This window comes from Pteropus alecto, unplaced genomic scaffold, assembly GCF_000325575.1.
Source record: "Pteropus alecto unplaced genomic scaffold, ASM32557v1 scaffold237, whole genome shotgun sequence".
Lineage (NCBI taxonomy): Eukaryota > Metazoa > Chordata > Mammalia > Chiroptera > Pteropodidae > Pteropus > Pteropus alecto.
The window spans coordinates 2,480,979-2,492,110 of record NW_006440624.1 but is presented as its reverse complement, the minus strand read 5'-3'; positions in this window follow the sequence as shown (position 1 = coordinate 2,492,110).

Genomic DNA, 11,132 nt, shown 5'->3' with positions numbered 1-11,132 from the left:
ATCAATTTGAGAAAAACTCACATCTTTAAGATTTAACTTTCATATTACTTAGGATTATATATTTTTTAAAACTACCACTTATTGATTATTTTTTGTGTGTCATTCACTTATCATGTTATATAATTTTTATAACAACTCTATGCTGTGGACAATATACTGTTTTTAAAAGTGAAGAAACAGAATCTCAGATTATTTGACCAAACCCACATGGTTATACCATGGCAGAACAAGGATTTAAAACTATGTCAGTCTTGAACCAAGCTCATGCTCTTAGGAACTTTTCAATACTCCTTTCCCATATATCGTGAGAACTTCCAGCTAAGACCTTTATTAACAGGTTCCCTGGAAAGAAAAAATATGCGCTGTCCCACCTAACTTCACCGTATTAAGAACACGGCACTGCTTATCACCAAAGTATTTTCTACTGATTTTTAAAAATATAGTCTGTATTCATTTGCTAGGGCTGCTGTAACAAAGTATCACAGCTAGGTGGCTTAAACAACAGAAATTTATTGTTTCACAGTTCCAGAGGCTGTCAGCAGGGTTGGTTCATTTCGAGTGCTCTGAGGGGCAATCTATTCCACGCCTCTCACTTAGCTTCTGGTAGTTTGCTGGCAATCTTTCACATTCTTTGGCTTGTAGAGCATCGCCTCCATCTGCTCCTTCAGCTTCACATAAAATTTTTCCTGAGTGTGTGTGTGTGGGTGTGTGTGTGTGTGTGCATGTGTGTCTGTGTGTGTCTGTGTTCAATTTTCCCCCTTTTATAAGGATACTAGTTGTATCAAATTAAGTGCCCATCTTACTCCAGTATGACTTTATCTTATCTTAACTACATCTGTAATAACCCTATACCAAATAAGTCATTTTCCAAAATACTAAGAGTTAGAACTTTAACACACAAATTTGGGTGTGTATGGACATAATTCAACCCCTTACATAATCTGAGTAGTAAATTGGTCCAATTTAGAGTATTTGTAAGTAAAGATAAATTTGTAGAACTGTACTAATTATTATATTTATTTCCAAAGTGGAGAAAGATTGTGGCAAATTAGCAATAAATAGGTCAGTCATGGGGGAAAATTTGTAAGGAAGTCAATATTTTACAACTATCATGTGAGGTCACTCATGACACCTTAATTTTTGTCCTCTAAGTGATATGTGGGACCAGTGAAAGCCACTTATCAAAGATAGGAACTCTCTTCTCTATTCTCTTGTCATGCTTTGTTTTCATTTGTCCCCTTTGAGTTTTGAAGAACTTGCATAGAAATAATCATAGACCTTTGTATTCTAGTACCTACCACAGTGGTCAGTACTGAATGTACAATAAATATCTATCCTTTACTCTCATTAGGAGTTCCCTAAGAATGTATGCACTGATTTGAGGCACATTAACATCAGCCACCCAGACCCTACTTATCACTTGGAGATGTGAAATGAATTAGATAAAACACATTTTATCAACAATATGTTACATTCTTACCATTGTTTCTGACCATCTATTGATATTTCTTTTTGTTTTGTTTTGGTTTTTTTTCATTTTTTGGAGGAAGGGAGATTAAGGTACAAGTCTTTCTTCTAGGAAATACACACACATATCTATCTGTCTATCTATCTGTCTGTCTATCTATCTATCTGTCTATCTGCCTATTATCTATCATCTCCAAGACACTAGATTGTATATATCTGGCCTACAGTAGACATTCAGTAAATATTTGAAGGAGAACAAAAGAAAAGGAATAAGGAGGAGGAAGAGATGAAAGATGAGAAGGAAGAGTAGATGAAAGAAAAGAAAGGAAAGAGAATAATAAGGAGAAAGAGGGTAGAAGAAAGGAAGAGAATGAGAGAAGGGGCTTGAAAGAGTGATAGAGAAACAGTATCAGTAACCAGATCCCCCTGTAATTGGTATATAGGGTTGTAGGAGTTCCCCATCGTGATTATGCAACTTAGTCTGTGATTGTTCCATGAAGATAGATTTGACTCCCCCACCCATCAAACATTGCTGATTCATTTGTTATGTGAGTTTTATGGGTATTCCTTTTATTTCATGTGCACAGTCATAGGAAGATTTTCTATATATTTATCTAACATATCTAAGCATTTGAAGAAAAATTATTTTTTTGTTTGCCATCCTGCAAAACTGAAAGTTCATTTTTCCCCCATTTTTCAAAATGTTGAAGATTTGCATTGTTCTAAGCACAGTTGTACTGTTATAGATATGGGCACAAAAGTGAAACAACTAAATAAATAGTTTCTAGTGAGGAATAATAACATAATAAACATGATAAATATGTGAATTATAAGCATGGTAAGAGGTAATAATTGCTACAGGAAAACACAAAATAGAGCAGAGTAAAGGAGATGAGGAATGTTGTGATGGATAGAAAGACCTGTCAATAAGGTAGAGGATGAGCTTGACGTTTTGGATTCCACTAGCTTAAAAGTCGACCTTTACCTTGGTTGGGAATTCACATACTAGAATGTATGACTTATAGTGTATCCCTCACTGTGACCCTAATGAAAAAAATTAGACAGTTCAAATTTTAGAGCCCCAATTGACCAGCATATTTTGTTGGTTAAATTACTCACAACTATATACTGGCCAGCTAAGTAGAGTCTGTGCATTAATGAACCCACATGTTTTATTTGCGTCAACCCTTAAGGAAGAGGAGAACAGGCAATTAATCAATTAAAAGACAAGACACTTGGTTAGCTAAGGATAATTGAGTCAATCCATAAGGCTTATTGTTTTCTTTATTAAGCTTATACCAACATTTGCTATTTATGATTGTTTTCATTGTTTTTGCCCTTCTCTGCTCTCTGATATTCATGTATTTAAAAGTTATTTCACAATCATTATCCTGAGCTAAGATCTAGATGATCAAACTATGTCAAAAAGGAAGAAAAAGAAATCTTAATAAATGCACAGAGAAAACGTGACTTAACTAAGATGGAGATGCCAACATAAAGATATAGAGAAACGCATTCTCATGTACATGCCACAAATTGCAAGTTTTCCCAGAAAACTCACAACTTGTAAAACGTCTTCCCTAATAATTCTGTCAGCCCATTCAGGGGAACATCCTCTCTATGACAGCTTTTGCCATTCATCTTACTTTAGAGAAAAATTAAAGAAGAAAACACAAGACTCCCTAATTTGAATATTGTCTGAGGTTTTTGCCCTTGTAAACTTTGGCTTTGTCTTTGTGGTGACAACCTTAAGAAGCCTTTGGCTGATACTGGCTCTTGAGAGCAAATTATTAGACACTCAGACATTTTATAAGCCAATTGTAAGACTGGTGAGCTTGAAATGAGTTGTGATAAAACTATTTATACCTCAGAAATGGGGCAAATGCTGCAAATCAGGGCTTTTATTTTGGACAGCTTTTATCAGCACTCCACTGTCACAAGCTTTGTCCCCCTCATTGTGGTGATCATGAAAATGTGTCTCTCAGATACCCAGCTGTAAGGAGCCTAACTGACTGTTGCTTTCAGCTACTATACACCCCGAAATCTACCACTGCTGTTGCCCCCAGACGAGACTTCCCAAGTATTGCTCCTAGCTGACAATAAAGCATGACAAGAAGGCTAAGGTAGAGAGATGGGGATCTCCTCTGACAGGTGACTTTGGCTCTAGGATTCCTTGATAACCTTACCAAACTTTGCTTTGACTTACATGGCAGTCCAAGGTGCCTCAATCCAACTTATCTTCACTGCCCACTTCCCCCAGGATCAGACCTGCAGATCTCCCACCCTCCTCCAGCTCCCTCCTCCCATGCATTTACTCTAATAAACTTCTTGCATACCTAATCCTATCCTGACATTTGCTTCTCAGAAGAGCTGTACGACACACACATGGGATACATGTACATATTCAGCTGTACCTTAGCTTTATATTTCTGAATTATGACCCTGCCCTGTGTTTCATCGTCCTCGATCTATTCCACACAGAGTCACCCACAGTCCTATCCCCAGCTCCACATTCCGTGATGAACTCTCTTTCCTTAGCACCCACAATCTATTCTTCTACACTTCTTCACAAAATGTTTACTCATTGTTTTTAAAGATTTTGATTGAAATGTAACATACATACTGAAAATTACATGTTTTTAACTCACTGAGTTTTAACAAACTGAAGTAGCTCTCAGATCAAGAAACAAAACATTACCAGTACCCCGGAGTTCTTTTACATGTTTCTTTCTAACCACATTCTGTGTCCCAAATGGTTACCATGATTCTGACACATTGCTTTTTGTTCGTTCTTCTTCTTTACATTAGTGGAGTCATATAGTATGTAGATTTTTCTGTCTGGTTTATTAAATCAAAAATATACTCAGGAGATTCATCTATATTTTTGTGTATAAGTATAGATAGTTTATTCTCGATGCTTCAATGCCATAGAATATATCACAATTAATGTATATATTCTATTATTGATAGACCTTTCAATAATTTCCAATATAGCACCACTGTAAATAGTACTGCTATGAACATTCTATTACGTGTCTTTGCACCAATACATGTGCTCATTTCTATTGAGTTTACCTCAGAGAGGACTTACTGCATCATAAGTAATGTGTGTCAGCTTTAGTAAATGCTGCCAAATAATTTTCCAAATTTTACCCTTTATACTCCCATCAGCAGAATTTAAAAGTTCCAGTTACTCCATACTCTTATCAAAATTTGAAATTCTCTGTCTTTTTATTTTACCCATTCTGATGGGTGCACTAATTGTTCACCCGTACAGCTGTGTTGGTACATAGATGAATCTCCAACAGCTTGTTTTTTAATCATTATACCACAGAGTGATTTCTATTGATTCTTATTCTACTCCTTTATTAAGTTCCATTCACCCTTTAAATTAGAAATGTTGCTAGTTTTGTGTCTCTCTGGTATAAATAGAATGATAGTTTTCCATTCCTCCTCCAATTCTTTGTAGTCATTGATGAATAAGATGACTACTTACTAAAGTAACATTTTAATTATGGAACAGTGATGCAAATTTTAGCAACTACAGTACACTGAATGTGTTTCTTGAAAAATGATCTCCTAGAACAAATCCTTGTACTTATTCCATAACAACCACACACAAGGTAGCAGAGATGACATTTTGCTCCTACCCTTTTGCCCTGATGCTTACCAAGATAAGAGGTTCATCCAGGTGGTTCCCAATTCTGCTGGCTTTGCAAGAATGAGTAATTTCTCTCTTCTTCTTTCTCCTCATGAACATAAGATTTTTGCTATGCTAGAATGTAAGATTTAATCACATGTACAGTAAATGTACTCAGTTTTTGTTTCCAAAGGTCCCAAACTCATTTTATTTTTTAAAATAAATCAGATATCTATTAAATCTTTACTTGGAAGCATAAATATTATCATCCTTAGCATTAGAATTTATCACAGAATTGAGAGACTCTCAGAGGTCTCTGAAATCTTTAGTTTCTCAGTTTTGCTTTTTTTGTTGTTGTTTTTTAATTAGCATCCAAGTGATCCTTAATTTTACATGCCTTGGTTTCAGACTAACAAATACAAAGTAATGCAAAATCCAGAGCTAGCAAAAAAAGAATAATAAAAAAAAAGAAAATGTAGATGTTCCTCATGGTTGCATAACTTGTTTTCAAGACCCAAGACGATATATATATTCATAATCAAATGATTACAGACTAAATTCTGCTCTTGTCCTGATATGTCTATTACCCAGTCACCTTTATTACTGGAGTAAAAGTAAGTTACATGCTTGGAGAGGATTTTTGCAACCATAAAGGAAGAATTCTTTTATCAAGCAGACACACGTCACTTTTCCCATGCAAGAGACAAATGATTTTTAACTTTCGAAGTTCTATTTCTTCAGATTGTTTTCCCAAGAAAAAGTGACTAGATGATTACTACTAATCTTTTCAACTCTGCATTTTTATTATTTAATGCTTGGCAAAATCCCAAAAGGATGCAAGTACATGTTTTATTTATGTTATATATTTTATAGTCTTCACATTTGCACATGTGATTGACTCAATATATTTGACTTTAGTTTCAATTTTTAAGAAAAGAATTATTAATACTTAACAACTGCAGAATGAGTAATTCAAAATTCTCTTTTAAAATAACATTTAACGCCCCAATAAAACATGTCAACACTTTTTAAAGTGATTTAATGAGGCAAAGAGATAATAACAGCCATCACAACCAACACCACAATAACAATAACAGCAAAATAGGACCTTGACCTGCCTACTATATTAGCATTTTTAGTAGTCATACAAATTCCTAATGAAAATCCACTGTAGTTAATTCCAGTACTTTTCCATAGATACAAGTTATGGTTTGTTAAGTGTGATTATGCTGTAGTTAAATTAAATGTTAATCCTTTCAGTCAATAAAAATGAAACATCCTCAGAGAATGGAGAAAAAGGGAGGAGGGGAAAAATATAATGAAAACAAAATATTTTTTTACCAGAATTCCCCATAAAAGTAAAATTGTAATTTTTGAGAAAACTACTTTAATGGGCAAATAAGGGAAGAGGTGAGTTTTCCAAAGGGTGCTGGATGTGAATAATTTCATGTGAGAAATGGAAAAACTTGAGATGAGAAAGGACGAGAAAGAGTAAAGGAGATGAATCGGTGAGATATATAACACCATATGATTTTCAATGGGTTCCTTTCCTTTTTAACAAGTATAATGACAATTTTTACAAAAGCGTAGACAGTCTAGAGTTTGGGGATGTAATTTGGTGAAGCTTTGGGGCATGCACTGTAGTGGTCACAGAAGACTGAGTCATTCTAAAATCTCAGGGGATTCAAGCAGGAGATTCTAGACTCTTACAAAGCTTCTGATATGGTGCTTAGTTGAAGTTTAAGCAGAGCCTCAAGAGCAAGAAGGCTCCCAAATGACATTCAGGTTATGAAGGTAATAGCCACAGAACCAAACCCTTACTCAGAAATGGGAGTTGTCTAAGAGGACATAGAACTGCACAGCATTTGCCAATACCTGGGGATAGGACACAATTGACTACACCTGTGTCAAATAATAGTACCTATGACTCCTTTATTTCCTACTCAAAACTTCTTAAGGAAAAGAAGTATAGCTTACTCATATTTATTACCTGAAGTTTCCAGCACAGAGATTAATAATAGACATGTGATAATGAATTCTTACAAAATTGATTTGAGTAAGCCTGACAAAATCTTGTGATATAATGGAGAGAGAGAATTGATTTTGGGACTAGAAGACCTAAGTCCAAATCTTAGCTCAATGTAATCTTAAGCAGTTCCTTAAATTTTCTGAAGTTTGGTCTTACCAGTTGAAAAATGAAATAATATTACCTGTCTCAAAGCATTGTACTAGAGTAAAGAATATAAAAGTACCAATTAAATAACATGTATAGAAATGCAATACGTGTGTGTGATGTATACATTTTATTGTCAGGCCTTCAAAGTTTGTAAGTTTTTTATATTAAAAGCCACTAAGGTAGAGGTTATCTTCCTTACATTTAGAACAATCCTTTTTCTTAATTTTGTCTGACCCATAGGGCTCTGTGAAAAGTGGTTCCAAAAAGCTTTTATGTGAAGTTTTAATTGTAGTTTTTAATACTATCTATATGCAACTTTTAGTGATAACACTATCTCTGAATGAGGAAATAAGTAGGAATGCACAGAGTTTTTTTGCTGTGTAAAGTGAAATGTGACTATTACTACCTTTTAGAACAGTAAATAATTATTTATACCAAAAGTAAGGAGATTTTTATTAAAGGTATCATTGTCACTAACTCTTTGAAGTAATATAATCTTTGCATAAAATACCCACGGTTATTTACGTACCATATTCACAGAAATTCAGAACTGAGAAGTAATTTTACTATTGTTATTAGTAAAATATCCTCTTAGTGGCTGTGACCTCCGCAAGCTTCTAGAAAAATATAGCAAAAATAGAAACTGTTTAGCATTGCAGAATCTTGGGAAATTTTAAAGGCCTCATGATGACTTTGCACTATGGAGTTAGGAAATGGTACATTACAAGCCCAACTCAAACCGTATTTTTTTCAAAGCTTTTTGTACATTAAAATACTTTCATTATGACAATATATTTCCTATACTTTCTTACATATTATAACAGCCCATATCTACTGATTACAGGCAGGGGAATTTCAGGAGAGAGAAAGAAAGAATATTGAGCGTCTTCAGGGAGCTCATTCAGTAATTGTGCATTTTTCTTGTGAGTTCTTGGTCCTTGTTTTATAAAACAAGCACCCACAAGCAAGAGAACAATTTCCAGAAGGCTCTCAAGATTCGGCTTCTTCATAAAGATATGTTTTCCTTAAAGTCTAGAACATCAGATAATATAATAGATGTTCTATAGAACGAATTGGGGGACAAATCTAATATTACGAAAGTTTTAGCATATACAATACCAAAAGCACAGACAACAAAACGAACAACAAATGAATTGGACTTCATCAAAATTAAACACTTTTGTTCAACAAAGGGCACTATCAACAGAGTGAAAGGCAACCCATGAAATGAGAGAAAATACTTGCAAATCATATATCTGATAAGGGAGTAACATCTAGACTATATAAAGAACTCCTATAACTCAACAACAATAACAACAGCAACAAAAAATCTAAAAACTCAATTAGAAAAGGGGAGAGGATGGCCAATAGGCACATGTAAAGATGCTCAGTGTTACTAATCATTAGGAAAATTCAAATCAAAACCACCTTGAGATACCATATCATAACTATTAGGATCGCTATTATTAAAAAATAAAAACAAAGAAGAAAAGAAGGAAGGAAAAAAGAAAGAAAAGAAGGAAGAAAAAAAAAGAAAGAAAGAAAGAAAGAGAAAGAAAAATTCTTTATTCTGAATTAGAAAGAAAGAAAGAAAGAAAGAAAGAAAGAAAGAAAGAAAGAAAGAAGGAAGGAAGGAAGAAAAAGAAAGGAAAAAACTAAGCGTTTGCAAGGATATGGAGAAATTAGAAATACTGTGCATTGCTGGTGAGAATATAAAATTGTGCAGCTACTGTGAAAAACAGTAATGGTATTTCCTCAAAAAACAGAATTGCCATATGATCCAGCAATTTCATTTCTGCATATATATACCAAAAGGAATTAAAAGCAGGGACTTGAACAGATATTTGTACACTAATGTTAATAATATTATTTAGAATTCACATTCATAGCATTATTTATAATAGCCAAAGTGGAAACAACCACTGGATAAGTGGTTAAATAAAATGTGGTATATATATACAATTAAATATTCTTCATCTTAAAAATATAAGAAATTCTGACACATGGTACAGCATGGATGAACCTTAAAGACATAATACTAAGTGAAATGAGCCAGTCTCAAAAGGAGAAGTATTATATGATTCCACTTACAGTTGGTACCTAGAGTAGTCAAATTCATAGCTACAGAAAAATAGAATGGTGGTTGCTAGGGACTGGAGGAGAAGGAGAGATGAGGGATGATTGTTTAATGAGTACAGAGTTTCGATTTGGGAAGTTCTGGAGATATATAATGGTATTGATTTCACAACAATGTGAATATACTTAATGGCACTGAGCTTTAAAGATAAAGAATTGTTTTTAGACTCAAACCTAAACATTATTAAAATGGGAAATTTTGCTAAGTATATTTAATCACAATAAGTATATTTAATCACAATAAAAAAAATTAACACAAAAGGAAATGCATGTGACCCTTGATAGATGAGAGAGAGAAAGAGAGAGAGAGAAAGAGAGAGAGAGAGAGAGATGATAGAGGAGTTTTAGAATTAAATAAAGATTTCCTAAATTGGATAAAAATGGTAAAGAAAATAGGTAGGACAGGCTTCAATTAAGATATATGCTTCTTAAGTTGGGAATCCAGTATAGTTTATCTAAATTCCATTGACATTTTCTCCCCTATGTCTACTCAGCATATAATATTTCTGTTTTTAGAATATCTCCGTCTCAGGCTGCCAAGTTTCTTGTTTTTAGGGCTAAATAAACAATCTCAAAGTTATATTAGAATTAGATTGGAGGACGTCGTAAATAGTTAGAGACAGATACAGTTTAAGGAGCAAGTACAAATAACAGTAAAAGAAAGGGGCGAAGTGTTAATACAGGAAATCCAATCTCAGATATTTAAAGAAATAAAATTAAAAAAAAAAAAAAGGTGAGAGAATGTAGTTAGGAGGGAAAAAATGGTCAGAATCTAGGATTGCCAAAACAGAGTACAAGTCAAGAAAATATCAGAAGTTTCAAAAAAATGCCAAAGGCAAAGTTAATATTTTAGCTTTGCTTTTACTGAATGTTGGGCAAGGGTTATTGAGTTGTGGATCAGTCCAAATAAAGTCCTGTTAATGCAAATGTGTTTCCATATTTTATTCTCTGTATACAGGCCTCATAGTTAATGCAGCCTTTCTCCACCTCCATATGTCTCTCTTCCTATCTTCTGGTTTTTTTTCCTACATCACAACTCAATTGACACTAGGATCTTGTCAACGTTGAACAAAATAGAAGAGTAGAAAGTCGAGATTGGTTAGAAAACAGATGGTAGCTAAGAATGCACTTGAGCTCTGACAGGGCTGGAGACGACTGAGTCAACTGCAGCAACATTTTAGGAAGCTTAGGGGTTTTGACATTATGTCCAAAGTTTGGTGGAACCTCAGACTGTTAGTAGTATCAGAAGGTTTATTGATATGAGCAGGGAATTCTAAGTGATGGCTCAGTTCATATTGAGAGTGAGAATATGTCTAAACGTCATAGCATTTCTGTTAGGGGAATGGGGACAAGGAGGATAAAGAATAATTTTTAGACTCAAAGAATGATATTGTCTGGAACTAAACTAACTGGTTTAGTTAGTCCAACTAATAATTGAGATTAAAGAAGGGACGAACAAGCTATACGAATGTGGTTAATGATAAGCTTAGCTCCATCACTGCCCAGGGGACACGCTCCCCACACATCAGCTTCATAGCCCATGTACCAGATTCATTGTTACTGGCAGAAAACTACAAGTTACTACATGCTGTAGGTTTGTTTGTTTGTTTGTTTTGATTTCTACCTTTCTACTTATTTTTTTCAAATAGACTTATTTTTAGAGAACAGCTTTAGATTTACAGAAAAATTGAGATGTTACAGTTTCCATGTATC